We start from the raw sequence: 19889 nt of genomic DNA on the forward strand, positions 1-19889 counted from the left end.
GTTCAAAAATAAATGTCACTAATGGGTTTAGCTCTATTAGGTACAGGCCTGAGCTGCATAGTCTATAGCAGGAAGTTCTGCGCAATTTGGTCCAGGAAGACAGTAGTTCTCTGTATTTGAGGATTAGTTAATTTTTATTATCTTCCACTCCAGGAAGAATCTCTAAATCAATAAGTCCTTCTCAGCAGCAATGAAATGCTCCTCCAAGGCATCTTCTAAACATGTTTCTCTCACTTCCTATGTGCTAAGGGGTAGCTGGGCTTATTAGAGATGACATCAGACATTTCAGTTCAGCTGAGATAACAGCCTGCTGCCTCTGAAAGAGGAGGTTCTGCTCCTCTCCTTTCACCCTCCTCACATACTCTTGCTTCTAGATCAGTTTCAGCAAACCAGTAGAAAAGTGACAAACTAACCTGGTAGTTAAAAACAGAAATTTAATAGCTTAGCTGATTTACCATGTAATCAGCACAAGAGAACCAGGGGAATCTGCTCCTGGAAGTGGGAGGGGAAGAGGAAACAGCAAGGGGAAGAAGACTGAAAATTCTCTTGAGCTGTTAACTCAGCCTATGCCATGAAGTTATGTCATGAAACTTCATCCTAAAACAGCAAAAGTTATTTTACTTGGACCATATTGAATGAGGCACAGGGAGTAGTTGCTGCTTTTTTTCCTGAAATTCTGAATTAATCTGTCCTAGCTTTCATATCATTCCATTTAGAAAGGCAGTAGAGAAGACTGTAAAATGGCATGAACTCACAATCTGATCAACTTACAGGTCCCTTATATCAGAGAAAGAACACTAGCAAAAGCCACAAAAGCTTCATAAACATGTAACTTTTTCATTCCATTTCACTTCAAATTTTCAAAAATTTATATTTACAGTGATCAAGGCAATGTATATTGCAAACTATAGCTGCATTTTCACAATTCTAAATCAAATTGAACCTTGAAATAGAATCTTTTTATGATCTCTCAAACAATCAAAAAAACCCCCAAATTCACCAGTGACACTATTACTGTTCTCTGATATCTCCTGAGATTGATTTTCAGAACAATAAATGTTTATCTGGGATTTATTTCTGCTTGTAAACAATGCTCTGTCAGAAAGCCTGCACAGTAAAAAATGCACAAGCAGCAAAGAATCATGAATTAAACAACACATATTAATTTCTAAAGTCTGAGGAAAGCCTGTTATATTGCACACTTTCTCAGTTTGAAAACTCTATGTCATTTTCCTGTAACCTGAATGTTAAGTATATCAGCATATATATGAGAGAAAAGAATATAGTACCATGGCTAAAAAGCAGAATAATGCATGACAGAGAAAAGACTTGGAAACTCTTATGCACTGAATCACATCCACTGAATGCCGTAAAATATGGATATCAAGCTTTAGCAAAACACTGCTGTGCATTTGGAATAACTGGTCTCCTTTAATTAACACCTGTGATGACCTCTGTTGCTTTTACAAGCAATGTACACCTTAGTAGTTTCCATGGGCTGCTTAGATGCAAGAACAGAACACACTTGTTTTTAAGACAAAACTTGACTAAAAAGGATGGTAGGGCCAGTTAAAATTTCAGCAATGTATTGCTTCACTCCATGTCCAAATTATACTTTAGCTGAATTTCAGCAAAGATGCCACTTGTTGTCATGACAACAGCTGAGGCAAGAGGTATCGACAAAAGAGAATTCTGCATTCCACATAAAGGATGAGTTATGTGTTAGCACAGATAAAAGAGTGGTAAATGGCCTCTGTCTCCTGAGCTTCATGAATACAAACACCTAAGAACCAGACAAGAAAGGATAGTTCTTCTGTTCAGAAAAGAAAACAATATCTATGACAAGTCTTTGACATTGCAGATCTCCTGTTCTTGAATAGCTTACCCCTCACATTGGATCCATAAACACCATCTGTGTACACTGAAGAAACATTTCCAGAAATAAATGAGTCATATACCAGATCTCTTGTTAGTAACACAGCAGACAGATTTGTAGCAAATGATAAATAAAACAACAATAAGCTAATATCCTAGAATCTATCCCGAGACTTATAAAGTAATTGCTTACATAAAATGGATAAAACATGTTACAAGTTTATTTTCATGCTGTCAACCAGTACATCTAAGTTTTTAATACACCCTGTTTGTTTCAAACTTTACTACTAACCACAGTTAAATTGACAACTGTCAGCATATGCCTTTCCTGGATTTCACTCAAAGTCTCATCATTTGAACACACATTAGAAGACTTGAAAGTTACTTATTAATAAATGATCTGCCATGGCTTTCAAATTGAACAGAGGAAGAAGAAACAGGACAGGGAACACCCACTAAACCATGCCACATCAGAGATTTTTCTAGTTTGCATAGGTCAAGAGGTTTCTAGATCTAGTGAACATGAGTGACTTGCATCAGTACATATAGTTCTTACAGCTCATGGTATCTCCTATGACAAAATCACAGCTGAGATAGAAACAGCATTGGCAAAGCCCTGCAAACACACATACTATGAGACAAACGCTGTCCAAAAGACCTTACAAAGGCATGAACAAGACAGATAAAAGGTGGCATGACAAAAAGACTCAGAGGAGTAATTTGCCTGACTGAACCCATCATTCCTTAAACAAGTCAATCACTTCCAAGTCCCTAAGTGAATGGTCAAATGCTCAAAGGACCTTTCTCCAAGGAAGCAGTTATGAGCCCTGTGTCCTGACTAAATCTCAGATGACTCATTCTTTCACACCCTGAATTTACTGAGCTGAGGTCAGTTGAAATCTGAGCTTAATATATTTGTTTTGCTTATTTCCATTAATTGTCTTCTTTGCATGAGACTTTATTTTTTTTCTAACAAGTATTTCCGTGAATAACTGACATGCAAGGAATTACATATCATGAATAAAATGCTGCTTTCCACGGGACAGAATGTAATGGTTATTTAAGACTACGCTACACATGTTTAGAGTGTACTTTTCAAATGTTAAAGTAAGGCCAGCTTCTGTCTCTGAACAGCATGTATCCTGAATAAGAGAGCTGGAGAAAAGAGTACAAGTTGATCAAAGAGGACAAGAGTTGATCTCCATTTCTGAGAGTCATAGATGCGTTGTAAAATTCCTGAATAGGGAGTGGCCTTATGAACCAACTCAGAAAAAGATTTTGAAACATGGAGACAGAAGAATGCATGGAGATGACTGTATCAGGAACAAAGAATGAATTGATGAGAAAGACGTCTTTTGCAAATGATGTACAGTGGCAATATGAACAAAAAGAGCTAAGTAGAAAATTGGAGGTGCAAAGTTATGCAAGACTTGGGAAGAAAGTTTAACAAAGGATGGTATTTTCTGCAGTATGAGAAAGGGGAAGGGAAGGTGCAGGAAAAAGAAAAAATATAGTCAATCAGGTGGCATGGGGAGATGATCCATGAACCTTTGTGTGAATAAATGCCTATCAACGTGCATACAATCTGCAAAACCAATAGTCCTTTGCATGAAAGATTCAATTCACCTTTCACCCCCAAGGACAATGTCCTACTTTCCAGGATAAAGGTTGTTCTGTGATGAGTAAAAGTGGGTAGAGAACTGTGATTCTGTTTGCTACACTAGCAGAATTTACCTGGAATCAGAACGTTTTGACCTTGGGATCTGAAGGGAAGTGAAGTCAGAGAGAGAGAACTGAATTCAGGGAGAAATAAGCATTGGCAATAATCGTGATGACAAGAACCAAGTGATCAGCAGAAGCAAGTAAAACAAATTTAGACAAAATGGTTTGAACAGCACAAAAGCAGAGAAGATAGACATCTGGAATACAAGTCACAGACTCAAGTGAATGAGACAGGCTTCTTATGTTGCCTATTCTGGAATAAGGCATGACTAAAGGTTCAAGAGGAAAATAGGGAATTCCATTTTTTAAAGGTAAGATTTTATAAATAATTTTATAAAACTTTATAAGGTGTGAGGTAAGAGTATTACCTGACAAACCATGAGCAGAACTAAATAAATGACCCAAGAGTGAAAATATGTTCCTCCACAGGATACCAGAAAAGACTAGGCAATCACAAGCTACTTTTAAAGACCAGACTTCAGTATCCAAGTCAAAGACTGCCCTCATCAAATTCGAAAGTTTATCTTCATCAAACAGAAAGTACTATATTCAGAAAATACAATGTCAGAGTGAGAAACAATATTCTGTAACTTTACAATATAAGGTTTCATTAATGCAATCTCTTTCACTCTGTGCATAATAACGTCTTCCATTGGCTTGTATGATGTTGAGCTTTTAGACCCTGCTTTTACTTTTTTTAGCTTTGATCTAGAAATGTTATTTTCTGTGCTTCAATTTGATTTTTGTCATTTTTATTACCAGCCTATCCAAATGGAGCGTTCACGTTGTTCTGAGTGAGCACTTAAAAGGAAACCCATTAGTGAGATGTTGAATTTGTATTTATTCTTCCTGTGGAAAACAGAGATCTAAAATATCACCCTTATCTTCCAGTTTTATCCTTCAGCAACAACAACCCTTCTACTTTTGAAAGTTCAACAACCAAAAATGGGAAAAATGGAAAAAAACTAAGTTTTCAAATTATAACACACAATTTTCTTGATATGGAAGATTTAAAGAGTCTAGTATTTTCTCTCTCAAATGATCACTTAACACTTTAAATTCTTACTCTGTCCTCTCCTAGTATCCTTCATCCTTTGTTATCTCCATCTATTTTTGTATCACTGGAAAGCTTACTTTAAGAACATTTCTGCAGAACTGTGAAATATATAGCACCGTTAGAAGCTATTATATAGACCACATGTGAATTAAAGTTTTGTGGTACCTATAACTTTTGTGAAAATAATCATAATTCTCTTCCTGCTTTCTGGATTCAAACATGTCTCATCTTGATGGGGACTGCTCTAATCAACAAGCCTGAGGCTAGTCTAAGGGGGTGTGTCAAAGTGTTTTATTATAAAATGGAAAAAAATTTGAAGATGGATGAGTCATGATTCAGTCCCTCTTCAAATAATTGTTTATATTTTAATTAATGGCTTCCTAATATCAATTAAAAAAATACATAAATTATGGAAATATCTTGCAAGGCCTGAAAACTAAGCCTTTTTTAATCAGGTGGATATTCGCAGCACTTGGCCTTACTCTTTCTCCTTGGCATGACGAATGTTTCAGCATTTGATAGTAAATGTCACCCTGAAGATGAAAGATATGGGTTTGAGTCCCCCTCAGGGAAAGGGATTTAGTATTCTATACCTCCCTCTGAACTGCTTGATAAGAAATAAGGTACCCTCCCTCCTGTAGCTATGTTTTGTGGGACCCTGATCTACTGGACCCTATGCAGAAAATGTTTTGTTTTGGATCCCAAGATAGGTTAGGTGTGAAGCAGATGTTTAACCCTGTCAAAATGGAGTTGTTTCTTGACATGTCCAGAAAAAAATCCACCTCGGTTCCTAAGGAACTCTACACTGAAACCCAGCACCTCCAGACTGGCTAGCAACTAACTGGTAAGGGTGATCCTGAGGGTCACAGTTTTGGATACAGACACTAGAATGATCATTGATGGAGGAGCCACTTGGAACCACTTACTATTCCAGAAATATATTCTGTTTTTAAGAACAGCTGTAAAGTACATATGTATTGCAATGAAAAGTATATGTATTCATGGCTATGAAAACTATGACTTACAAGTCCGCATTTCTCATTTGTTTCTTACTTCAGCATATGCAGAATAGACAAAAACAACCCTGAGTCACTGTACGGCGTTGTTACTCTTTGTCTAGCCAAAAGGAAACTGTTTTGGCCCACCTCATAGAAACGCTGCCTAGGAGTCATAGTTATCCTCATTCAATTCCTGATTAATAATGTTCAGCCTGTGCACAAACACCAGAGTTAAATCTCCAGATGGGAAGTATGGAGGCTTTACTAATTAGTTAAGTCTGCTCTCGTATCAGTCCATCACTTGGCAGATGTACAATGCTCTGCTCTAAGCTATTCTGTGGTTTCTCGGCTCCTGCAGAATTTACTGATTCTGCAGTTGGCTATTTCCCAGACACTCTTCATTATCTTTACCTAGTGGATCCAGGAACATTTTCAGGCTCTATCCTCTGAGGCAATCATCACACAGATTAATTACATTGATCAGTCACCTCAGACCTGGAGAATTTAAGCTGATGAATCTGTCTTTAACCCTAAATCAAGAACGTATCTTGTAATTCATGTAACAGATATCAATTACGTAAACCTCATTATTGCATATATCAAAGCAATTTAATCCTGTGCTATAGTAACCAATCAGTTCACCTCCAGATCAAGCCACTTATATTATTACTATTCTTTCACTTCACCTAGATAAAAAAATTTGCAGCTTTATTTTGTCAAGAATGAAACAATAATTTCTTTCTTTATTCCAACAGAAGCATTTTGTGTTGTTTGGTAGTAGTTCTGTTAAGTAAAGTCTGGATTTAAGTCTCATATATGCAGCTATCCCTAATTATGTTTAGATTTTTCCAGTTGTTTTGTAATATCCATAATAAATATTTACTCAATCCGCAAGTGAGATTGTCATCAAAGCACTTGGGTCTTTGGATTGTCGAAACAGGAACAAACTGTCAGTGTTTATGCTATCCTGTCTTTATACATTTAAAGAAGGTTCAAAGTGCATATCTGAAAAAGAAGTAAAACAATAAAGATAAAAATATTATTTTATGTTTTCCTCTTTGGATTTGTCCATTGACAAAAAAACCTTTTAGAATCTGAACCTCTAGCATCACATAAACAGTTACGCTAACCTTATCAGACACTATTCCATAAAGTATGGGCTTCTATATTGCATCATTCTCTTGTTCACATGACAAAATACATTTTTAAGCTTAGAAAATGGTAGTGCCTGGAAGCACTAAGACTTGTGCTGTAATTAGAACATGACTGGATGCAGCAATAGGCCTTATAGATAGTGTCAGCCCTTGCCAGAAATTATAGCACATAATAGTATATGAGATACTAGAGCTTCCCCTGTAAAAACTAAAAAGTGTGAGATGTTGAGTGCCACTCTTAGCAGGCTTTGGAAAATATTTGCTTTCATTGCTCTGAGTGCACTAATAAATACAAACACACTCTGGCTCTGAATCTTCTGCTAAAATATTCTCAGACACCGGATTCTGAAGGATACCATCCTGGTTACACAAATCCCCATCCACTTAAAATAGAATTGTTTACCTCCATTATGTCTTCCTCAGTGTTTTATAAAAGCAGAAATGAATGTTGATTATGAAGAATTTCAGCAGTTAAATTCAATCCTCAATAAACAACCATAATTTCTACAAAATGAACCTATTCAGGTATTCTACAGTACTGTATATATTTATTTCTTCCACTGTTATTTCATTACTTCGTTTTACTTCAGATACTTTTTTTGGTCTTGTCTCCTCTTCAATTACAATAAGGTTCATAGTTACAACATGGGGTAAAGCACCACTGGTGACAGATGGTTGATTAAAATCATGGACACAGATTAAGCAAGAAAAAAGTTGGAGGGCTGAAAGAGGCAATTTAAATGGCAGCTTGCTCAAGAAAGCAGAAGAGAAGTCATTTTTGCCCTTAAGAAATGCATTAGGCTATGCTACAGTAATCAAGATTACCAACTGCTCAATGGTTAGTGACAGAAAAAACACTCTGTGTGGATATTTTTCGTCAAAATCAGTTCTCAAATTTGATTCTCGATATGCACTGTTCTTTTTTCCAAACTTAGAGGAGGAGCTCAGTCAGCTCTTCCAGAAAGACCATACAAGTCTTAGAGTGCTTGTTGCAGCTGTGGTGATCCATTTTAAGTACAGGGAACATCACCAAAATTTGCCGTCTTAGACGTTCAAAGGGTACTGTGGTGATCCTGTTTTCTGTTTTATATAGAGCAAAATAACAACTTAATGGGCATCTTCAGAAGCAGCCTTAGATGGCTATACTTCTAATGAGCACATGTTGGGAATATACCAACAAAAGGTCTTTGTAACTTTATTTTGCCTTCTAGAAACATGAACAATTTGAAATCTCCACCAGAAACCAAAACTTAATATATTTTTCTTGCTTACAGAAATTAGGAAAAAAAATGAGCACGAGAAAGAACTAGGGCCAATCTAAGTACATTGCCACTGATAGATATTTTGTCTCATTTATTTTACTATGACATTAATTTTTACAATTATTTTCACAGCATCACAGAACTGCAGAATGGCTGAGGGTTGGAAGGACCTCTGGAGGTCATCTGGTCCAATGCTCCTGCTCAAGCAGGGCTGCCTAGAGCTGGTTGCCCAGGACCATGTCCAGAGGGCTCCTGAATGTCTCCAAGGATGGAGACTCCACAACCTCCCTGGGCAACCTGTGCCAGTGCTCGGTCACCCTCACAGTGAGAAAGTGTTTCCTGATGTTCAGAAGGAACCTCCTGTGTTTCAGTTTGTGCCTGCTGCCTCTGGTCTCATCACTGGGCACCACTGAAAAGAGCCTGGCTCCATCCTCTTTGCACCCTCCCTTCGGATATTTGTAGATATTGACGAGATCTCCTGTCCTGGTTTCAGCTGGGATAGAGTTAATTTTCTTCTTAGTAGCTGGTACAGTGCTGGGTTTTGGATTTAGTGTGAGAATACTGTTGATAACACGCTGATGTTTTAGTTGTTGCTAAGTAGCGCTTATCTTAAGCCAAGGACTTTTCAGTTTCCCATGCTCTGCCAGCAAGCAGGTGTGCAAGAAGCTGGGAGGGAGCACAGCCGGGGCAGCTGACCCGAACTAGCCAAAGGGGTATTCCATACCATGGAACGTCATGCCCAGTATATAAACAGGAGGGAGTTGGCCAGGAGGTGCAGATCACTGCTCGGGTGTCAGTCAGTGCGTGGTGAGCAATTGCATTGTGCATCACTTGTCTTTTTTGGGGTGTTATTTCTTTTTTTTTTGTTATATTCCTTTTCATTACAATTATTATTTATTATATTATTATTATTAGTTAATAGTGTATTTTATTTTACTTTAGTTATTAAACCGTTCTTATTTTAACCCATGAGTTTTACTTCTTTTCCCTCCTCCCCACCCCACTGGGAGGGGGGAGGGGGAAGCTGCTGCGTGGGGCTTAGTTGCTGGCTGGGGTTAAACCGTGACATCTCCCCAGAGCCTTCACTTTTCTAGGCTCTCTTCTCTCAGCCTTTCCTCATATGAGGGATGCTCCAAGACCTTCATCGTTTTAGTGGCCCCTCGCTGGATGCTCTCCCCAGTATGTCCATGTCTCTCTTGTACTGGGGAGCCCAGAACTGGATGCAGTACTCCAGCTGTGGCCTCACCAGTGCTGAGTAGAGGAGAAGGGTCACCTCCCTTGACCTGCTGGCAACTCCTCTCCTGACACAGCCCAAGATGCCTTCCTTGCCATAAGGGCACATCGATGGCTCATGTTCAAATTCTAGGACCTCCATGTCCTTTTTTGCAAAGCTGCTTTCTAGCCACTTGGCCTCTAGCATGTTTTGGTGTGTGGGAGTTGTTCCTCCACAGGTGCAGGACTTTGGACTTCCCTTAAATAAGACTGCTCTAAATAAAATTCACTTAAGTAAAATATGCTTCTCTTAAATTTTAAATAATTATTTTTTGTTCAGTTATAAACATACAATTTATCATTCATACAGTAGGTGGTAGAGGAGTTTGTGAAACTATGTAGTTTTAACCAGAAAGGTAAAGACATGTATGGATTTAACCATCCATTTAAGTTGTATTCCACCATGAGCATGTTTTTCCTGAACTTAGGTGATCTGCTTACACCTTTTCTTGGCTTTTCACTTCCTAAGTTTTACAGTGCAAGAAGAAAACCAGCAGCTCATTTTCACTTGAAGAAGATGCAAAGTAGGATAACTGGTGGGTAGAGCTTCTGAAATTTGAATTTTACTTTTACCATTGTACTTAATATACGGTAAAGTTCCACATATTTAAAAAAAAAAAAAAAGATCACTGAAACCTGCATGGTGCTGCCAGATTGATTCAGTTAGATTGAAGCAAAATGATAATGAGTACTTTTGGGTTAAGTATATTCCAGAAATCTCATTAAAAAATAATTTTAATTTGCATTCGGGCTAATTCAAGAAACCAATTACTCAGACCCCATCCAATAAACTCTTCTCATCCCAGACACCTGGTGATTTCAATATTTAATGTCCCTTGTCATTCATGTAAGCAAGAAAATTCTTTCCTTTCCCACATTCTATCTCAGGACTTAAATTTAGGTCTGTATTGGATCTTCCTGAGTCCAACAAATGCTCTAGCAGTACTCACATCTACAGAAAAGAACTTTAGTAAACTGTGAAAAGAAATAACAGACCTGCTTTCAGGGACCAATTTCCACACCACCAAAATCATTATTTCCACTTTTAAGATGGGGCGTCCTTTATTTCATGGGTCTTTTCAACTTAAATATTTCACCTTTTTAACTATGTTTGTTGCACTGTGCCTGAGCTCAGGTGGAGCAAATTGACATGACCCAGTTCAAATGTGTTTCTAGTCAGAGTACAAAAATGAAACTGCTCTCCAGTGGGCATTTCTATCAATCTTTATCCAAAATATTGATTGGATAAAAGATAGCTGAAAGGTGTGTGTGAACACACAGAGAAGTTCAGATGTGGTACAAAAAAGATTCTTCTCTACCACAAAAAAAGAGGAATAGGGAGGATAGGAAGGCTGTAAAAAAGGTATCAAATTCAGCCTCCTAAGCAGAAAGCTGAGCTGGTATTAATCACTGATTTATTTTACAAAATTCAACAAACATTTAAACAAGCATAACACCTCACCTACAGTTCATCAGTTTAAAGTGCCTTTCCCTAACGACGCTCTGTGCTACATTACGGTAGCATAGCAATAGGCACTTCAGTGCAAAATGCTTTCACTCTCCCTTTCAACACCAGAAGAAGATCAAGACAGATAAGGTAGAGTTCAAATAAGGTGGACTTGCCTATACTCTTATCATTTGTTGCTGAGGGTTTATGTAAAGCGCTCTCTTACGAGAAAGTCAAGATAAAATTAGGGCACTCCTCAAAACAGAGGAGTGATTATATTTAAAGTCAAGCACATAAAGCTAGCATGCATTCTCAGAGCTAATACAGGTAAGGATCAAACTAACAGATTTGGGGACAAAACCAGCACCAAGTCAAGTGACATCATTTATTGGCATTTATTGGCAGGATCTGTTGCTATTCTTGCAACATCTCATTATTAACATGCTGCCATTTGAAATTAAGTATGGAAAAAAAAGCAGCCCTCTACTTCGAAAGTGAACACATACAGCCTGTGTGAAACAGCAGCTAGATGTTATAATTAGAGATGCTGCCAGGTGTCACCTAGCAATCTGTGCACAATGTAGGCTAGCTGTCAAGATATGCACAACACCAGGGTTTGAATTGATCCCTGGTATCAACGAAAGACTGACTCACCAGACATATGAAAATTTTAAGTTAGAATTTTTTTGTAGCTTGAAACACAGTAATTGTAGAGAGTGCATGAAAAAGCAGGTTCTGCACTGCTTGCCTGGGATCCCCCTGCCCAGAAATGATGCTGATAAAACACGTCACCCCAAAGCAGCACATGTGGGAAGGCAGGTGAAAGGCAGTGGACCCCCCTCTCTTTTTGGGCATGAAGGACAGTGCTGTGGGTGTGCCCGCTGAACCTTTCATACAGCAGGAGAAACATCACAGTTTGAAACATTTCTTCAGCGTTCAACCTTCCTCTGTTGCCTCTTGCTCCCTGGAATAAACCAGACAAAGAAAGAGCAGATGCCCATACATCAAGTCTGTATCTTTCACCTCTCTACGTCTTTATTGTATGTTTTAGAGCACTTCCAATAAAATCCAACGGATTTTAGAGCACTTAAAATGATTGTCTTTTAAGCAATAAGCAATATTCAGTCACCATGGCAACATGGCTGCTGACATGCTGTAAGACAGGAATGGAGGGTCTATCTGAAGTGTCCATAAAAGTGACTTCGAGGAAGGCATGCACTGTGTCTTTGTAACAGAGGTCTAAAAAAGGCCCGTTTAAATAAGTATGTTCATGTAAAAAAATTCCTTTAAAACTTTGGTTTTGTTTGCACAGCTACCCCTCCTCAAGGTGTTACAGAAAGACCAAATTACCCAATGATTTCACTTCACGTAAACAGCAAGATATTTGCTTGATGATGACCAAAAAATAGACAGTCCGGTCACATGAGTAAGAAACTACATTCCGGACTATGTTTTACACTTATATGTATCTTTTTGTGCACATATTTGTATTACAAACAATACTTTAAGTAGAAATGCATAGAAATTATTTTGATCTGACCCATTTAAGACTGATGAAAGGGACAAGTGATAATTGTGAAAACAGAGAGAAGGGGGTCATACGAAAATTGCAAAAGCTAGGAAAGCAAATAGAATAATACAAAGTTACTAGGATGACAAAAAAAATCATCGAAAATCTAATATCCATCAAGTTGATTTTGATCTAAGTTCAAAATTCTTCTTTGGAAACATTCATGTTAGCAGAAATAAGACAGTATTAAAAAGATAACTTTTTAGAGACACTCAACTTTAGATTCTATCTTTTGTAAATCTTGCTTTTCTGAGGCAGGATACAGCACAGACATTATCTCGTAAGGATTTTCAGCAGAGAATTGCTGAATTTAAATTATCCAATGTAATGCCTTCCTTATTTGTTTCAAGTTAAATGTTGGTATGACATTTCATAATTTTTCAGCATCTTTGTCGCACATAGATTGGTCTCTGTCAATGATTCATTCATTTGTGACTGCTGCGCTGCACCATGCATTTATATTTCATGCTAGCACTTTTTTTCTGTGTCTTTTTTTCTGTGGTTAAATTTAATGAATAATTTGTTTAGAATGGCTAAGATTTTTTTCTTCAATATCTATGAAGAGGACTCATGTAATTAATAACTTTTAAGACATCTGCTTTAAAGTTTTTTTCTTTGTGCCAATTTTTGAAAAGTTATGAACGTGCTATGTGTATTTTTTTTTTAGTTTAAATTAACTAGCTTTTTTTCATTAGTTTTGATATCTTTTACTACTAAAGTTTATTGGTCTTTTTTCTCCCTCTAGCCCTATGATAGTTCTAAATTCTGCAAATTGCTGAGCAATTTCTGGGAGATAAATTATGTTTAATTTCTTTTTTTATTTATGGAGTATATGGTACCCATTAGGTTATTCAGTGTTTCATTCAAATTAAGTTAAAGTAAAGAGAGATCAAATTTTTAAAGCTATGTCCAAGCTTCTGACTTCCATTACAGTTATTACTTTGGCAAACACGTTAAAGGCTGCGTTCATAAAATGTGTGCTCTATCTTGCAATTAATTTTTAGTAGAGCCCCAAATGCATGAATTGGTATCCTGTAGACAGCTCCAAAGTGTGATTGATTAAACAGTATGATAGATGGTTTTAATGCATTTTGCTTTAATACTTGGTTTTAAATGATAGCAAAGCTATCACAGTGATCAATTTAGGTGTGGCAGCTTCTAATAAATACACTCAGCATAATGGATTGTCTGCATGACTCAGCTAATTCAGGAATTGATTATAAGATGCTAAAACAGCAATGCAAGGGTTTTTAAAAGGAATTACTTATTCTGTTTCCTTTGTGACGTTTAACAGATTTTTCTTAATGTACCATCCCCTGCTTGGCTGGGACCCATAATGTAGGTCAGCTCAGTGACTGGAAGGAAGACTCTGATTCTGCCATTTTGCCCTTATTGGGATCATACCACCTCGCAAGCAGTCACTCTACCATCAGCTGTGAGGACTATCGTCAGACATGTGTTGGGTTACTCACCAAACAACAAAAGAATGATATAGTACTTTGTCTGTTTAGAAACACAAGGTGAGAAAAATTTTTCAGTGCCTTTCCTGAACTCCCCTGCAAAAAGCCAACTATAGAACAGACTATAAAATCCCTGAAGCAGAAGCCCTGTTTTACAGACTGTGAAGCAGCTAGCACATTTTTGTCAGTATATCAATAATAAATAAGAATTGTGACCTAACTCATGGTCATAGTTACTGTAAGTTGTGCAGTGTGCTGGGAATAGGTTTGGGAAAATTAGGAAATGGCTGACCCTGGAATAAACTGTGTGGTCAGAACAGAAGGACGGTACGAGAAACCCATTTTCCATCTGATGAGAAATGCTTCAGACATCTCACTCAGCACTGCCCAGAAGACATCTGTTGCTATACACCTGACATACTTTATTGGCAAGTCTTTCCCAACAAGACCTAATTAACCAAGGTCACCACTGAAAAAGAAATTCAACCCATTTTTAGGTTGTCTAGTGTCTCTGGCAAATACCTTCATGATTCAAAGTCAGTCCCTTTTCTATACTGTCCTTATCAATGACACTGAAATACATTACAGCATGCTTAGAAATTGTTGAGCATGCCCAAGGTGTCCACAGGGTTGCTGTGTAGGCTACGCAAATATAACAAGCTCAAAGGACTGGTCAGGAGCTCTCACCCCATTACATCACAAGGATTACATCCATCCTCATTTTATTCACATTTAGAAAATGAAAGGGGAAACAAGACAGTGGAATACTTAATTTACCAATGTTTGGTTCTCGAAGAGTGGAAGTGTTGAAAAAGAAAGTTGCTAGGCAATGAGGTGAACTAAAGTCTAAAGACCAGGGCAAGGTCCAAGCTAGGTGCCTCCACAGGAAATCTCCCTTACTTACAGACGTTACTCTTTGTAAACACCTGCTACTTACTCTGTGATTCCTCAAGGAAAAGACAGACTAGGATTTGTCCATAAAAAGAAGAATATTTCACAAAAGCCTGAAATAACACAATAGCCCAATCAGCTTTTTTTTTTTTTTTAATGGGCGTAAGAATGTCATATATACTGAATTGATTCCAAATTGAAAATGAGTAACAGCAATCATGCCAGATATTTTACAGGTAAAATTTAAATAGCTGTATTTTAGTGGTGAGCCATAAGCTAAAGCTTGTGGCATTCTGGCTATTCAGTGAAGGCATTCAACATTAGATCCTAACACAATGTAATGGACAGAACATGAAATGAGACCAAACAAATTGAGACAAAGTTCGAGCTGGAATAGCTAATGCAATTCAAAGTGCAAACTACAGTATTGAAATGGTATTGAAAATCAATGAAGAGTTTAAAATGATATAAGGTATGAATCTAGTTTAAGTTAGACTTTCAGAAAACCCTACTTATATCTGACTTGAGTCTATTTACATCAAATCTGAATTTTTAAAATCCCTTTATTTGCCACACAAGCAGAAGCAGCTCTATGACAAAGATACGAAAGGATCTTAGTTGTGTGAAAGTAACCAGTAGTACTTTCAGACAGTGTAATTACTACACTCTTATGACAGCAATTTAAAGTGTTTCACTGTTTATTTTGATATGAAAATAACTTCCCATCTTTTCATTACCTAAACTTCCTTGCGCAAAGCAAAAGCACAGAGGAATGTTCTTATGTTAGGTCAGGATAACGGCCCTGAAATTGTGGGCTGAGTCTTGCCACAGCATTGAAACATGTAATTCTAAAAGTGGGACCACTTGCAAATGGTTAATGATTGTTAGCATCCACCAGTGCAGAAATGTCAATGTGCATGGCCCTGTGGTACAGGAAAGGGTGGGATTCCGTACACTATCAATATAAGGATCGGACTTAAATAAACAAGAGAAAATTTCAGCAAGGGGGATGCAAAAGAAAATATTAGATTCAGTAGGTAGATTTTAAAGCATTTTTTTAAAGCTTTATATTGAATGCTCTGTGTTTGTAAACCTTTTGCTGTCTTTCAAGAGGAAGTATAGGAGAAGAGAACGAAGAAAGGAGATCCATGCCTACGGACAACAATGCATGTGAATTCTGAGATGGATATAGGGAAAAGAGAACCCCTTGGATGTATGTAAAGAAGGTTTTGGGATGAAAGATAATGGCAGAGCTGAGAAACGGGTGAGGGGTGCTTTGTGAATTCTTAAAGCAAGCAAGAAAAAAAAATATTTATTTAGGGGTCAGTGGAGACTCAAGGTTTAAGATGGCGCTATATACCACCACTAGCATTTTTCCAACAGAATTTGGCGAGGGACCAAAGAAAGAACAGGGAACTGCCATAGCAAAAATGGTAGTACAAGCGACACAAGTAAGCTAGAAACCGGTTTTCTAGAAAAAAAAAAAGAACATGAATATACTATATATTAACTTATATTATATATAAGATATTCTAGAATAATAATTATTATTCTAATTATTGTTAATATTACTCTAATTATAATATTCTAATTCTAATATTCTCGTATAGAATATTATATTCTATTTGATTCTAATAGGATTCTAACTCATATCCTTCTCTTAATAATCATTTGTCCCTTTAAATTAATTTTAAAGCATTTAAAATAATTTTTAGGTTGGATGAAAAGTCTTTCTGATGTTTTCTTTGTTCAGACTTAAACCATTTTCCACTTACAATGCTCCTGTTTCTTTTCAGTCATCAAGGTCTGTATGACATCCTTGGACTTCAGTGAAGAGTTTTTCATTTACTTCAGTAAGGAATTAGGGAATAGAAAGATTTATAAAGCAATGAAAGTGATTTTCCTTCTTCCTACCACTTTGAGTCTCCTGAGAAAGAGCACTGTACTATAAAAATAAATGAATAAATAAGCACACCTAATATTTCCTAACTATTTTCAGTAGTTGATGCTGAAATATAAAATTGTCTACAGGGAAATTCATAAAAACTACGTGGAGCTTCAGACTTGTAAATGTATTTACCTGGTAAGCCTCTGCTTGTTATTTTATTACTGGGAGTAGAAAGTGTTCCTGTTTTATAGCTCTATTGAAGGATCAAAAATTTAAACAAATTGTATTTTTTCCCTTCTACGACCGTATAATTTATCAAGCCAGGGCCTTCCTCCATTTATTACATTATTTTTCCATGCATGAAAATCCATTTGCTGCTCTGCTTCTTATTGAAAATGGTGATTTCCTGGGTGGATGCACATCTGTTATCATATTGGAGTCCAGTATGATGAGCCTGAGTGCAAAACAGTAACACACCCACCTCTTTTCAATGACACTAGAGCAATGGTAATACTCTCTTTGTTTGTTTCTAGTTTAATGCAACAAACCCAAGAAAATAAAAAAAATTAAAACCTTTCAACACTGGATGACATTGAGAATCATTTCCACTCTTTTCATGTCTTTAAGTTTCTTTTCTAAGTCATAGAATCATAGAATCATTTAGGTTGGAAAGGACCTTTAAGATCATTGAGTCCAGTCATAAACCCAACACTGCCAAGTCCACCACTAAACCATGTCCCTAAGTGCCACATCTACACTCCCACTACTCAGTCACTTCCCCAGGCAGCCTGTTCCAATGCTTGATAACCCTTTTGGTGAAGAAATTTTTCCTCATATCCAATCTAAACCTCCCCTGGTGCAACTTGAGGCCATTTCCTCTCGTCCTATCACTTGTTACTTGGGAGAAGAGACCGACACAACCTCGCTGCAACCTCCTTTCAGGTAGTTGTAGAGCGTGATAAGGTCTCCCCTGAGCCTATAGTCCTATAGTTATCAAAAGCTATTCCTACTGCTATATAGGAAGATACCTGATAAAATGTTGTTAACATATGGTACAAATACCATAGGGAATATATTCTGCTTGGCTAATAGAATCACAGAGTAATTTAGGTTGGAAGGGACCTCCGGAGATTGTCCTGTCCAGCCTCCTGCTCAAACAGTACCAACTCCAGCAGGCTGCCCAGGGCCGCCTTCTGTTGAGGTTTGAACATCTCCAAGAACAGAGATTTCACAACCTCTCTTGGCAACCTTTTGCCGTGTCTAACAAAATCATTAAACAAAATCCGTAATGCGCTTAAGAAGAAAGTCCTAAATATCTGAAGAAAATAAAAATGGCAACACTTACAGAAAGTTTCATTTCTCCTAAGTGAGAACCAACCATCTAAAAGAAACAAAAGAAACTAAGTGTACTCTGATAATTGTCTAGACCACCTTAATAGCAAAGGAAAGGAAAGGAGAGTGGTATTGAGTAGATACTTCATCCTGACTACATTTTAGCTGGATTCAAGGACAGTATGGCATAGTGTTTCTGTCCATATTCCTTACAGTAATTCCTATCACCTCACTTACCAGGTAAAAGAAGAAAACTACCCTTAAGTTCCTTTTTTCTCTCTGCCATCATAACACACTGTCACAATACTGTTTCAGATTCATCACAGATGCTTTAACAGGGAGAACTCTATGAACAGGAATCTTGTACCTCAAACATGGAAAAAATAAATTAATGAGTCAGATATATACACGCTACATAGCAGGATAATACACCAACAGAATAACAGAAGCTCAATCAGAATTTTGCTGTTAACCTCATGGGCAGAAATTCCCTAGCACCACGGAGAACATGAAAAAGAAAACAAAGCTCTTTTTATATTAAAAATTTGTGTCTGTGCCTATGTGGTCGAAAAAGAAAAACTTTTTTAAAAATTATGCCTTTAATGAAACATTTGTGTGAGCACCTTTCAGAGCAGAAATATAAAACAATGTTTATTCTTTCTGAAGTCAAGAGAGCTTCCAGATTATTGAAAATAAGTGCATTTGCATTTGTAGCACTGCATGAAGTGTTAATCCAATTTAAAGTTTACTCTCACAAACTTTATTATTTAGTGAGAAACAATACATTCAAAAGCAAAGTCACCTTCAGTAACTTCCAGGGAATTTTTTAAAGGAGAACACTGACACCAAAAAGGGTTTTCATTCTGTTGAATTTCCTTCCATTCCTTCAGAAAGTCAGAATGACAGGAGAGCCACTTCAAGAGGTTTCTGTACAAAGCCATATTTTGTACAGAACATGGAGTTCACAAGAATGTAAGCAGTCATGGGGATGGATGAAAATGTCCAGAAAGCAGAAGGTTAACTATCTCAGCTCACAATTTTGAAGCACCGCAGTTGTTTTCAGCAACCCACCAATTAGTCTTAATAAGACAGCAAGCATCCCATGGGGAAATATAGACAAGAATAATTGACAGCATGCACCTGCTTCTATAGGGAAGAGGAACACCTACTCATATCAAGGAGAACATTAGAAAGCGTGCAAGCTGGAATACTGTGTCCCCAGAGCCCCTACATGGGCTTCTGCGGTTTTTGAATCTGTACTACCTTTAATGGATCTTTTGTCCAAATGAACATCTTTCATTTTCTGTTTGATATCGGGTAGCAGTAATTCCCTGTGTGAACGTAAAATACATTTTTTAATTACTGCAAAGATTGTTTACACTAGGCTAAAAAAAAAAAACATTAGCTTGCTAACAAGTACAGTTTTGTCAATAGTTTTGAAGCTGGCCTATATTCTAATCCTGATCTCTTAAAACAGTCAGTTTTATTCAGAATAAGGTAAACTTGTCCTATGTGATAACGTTGCTTTTCCTCCTACAGCAGAAGTATAGGGAATCCATAAAGAGCTTGGAAAAGTTTATTTCAGACTACATTAGGAAACTATGAATAACCTTTTCCAAAGTGTGAGAATTTGTAAACCAACTGCTCCATAGGAAACCAAGAAATATCAAGTTGTTCTGGGGATTGTAACACTAACATGATGCAGAGCATCCTCTGTGAAGTATACTGCTTCTGGTTTGATCAAGATTAGTATCTGAAAAGTTACTTCCAATACATATTCTGTGTTCTTTTTGTGAGGTGGACCCATGTTCTCAGACCAGATTCTTCATAAGAAATAACCCTACCAAGCGAATCACAATACCTCTTACATCCTGTGACAATGATTTCAATTATGCTAGAAAATGAAATTCTTCAACACAGTGTTTCCAAGTAAAGACAGAATATCATCTACTATTCAACAC

Source organism: Gymnogyps californianus, chromosome 4 (genome assembly GCF_018139145.2).
Source record: "Gymnogyps californianus isolate 813 chromosome 4, ASM1813914v2, whole genome shotgun sequence".
NCBI lineage: Eukaryota > Metazoa > Chordata > Aves > Accipitriformes > Cathartidae > Gymnogyps > Gymnogyps californianus.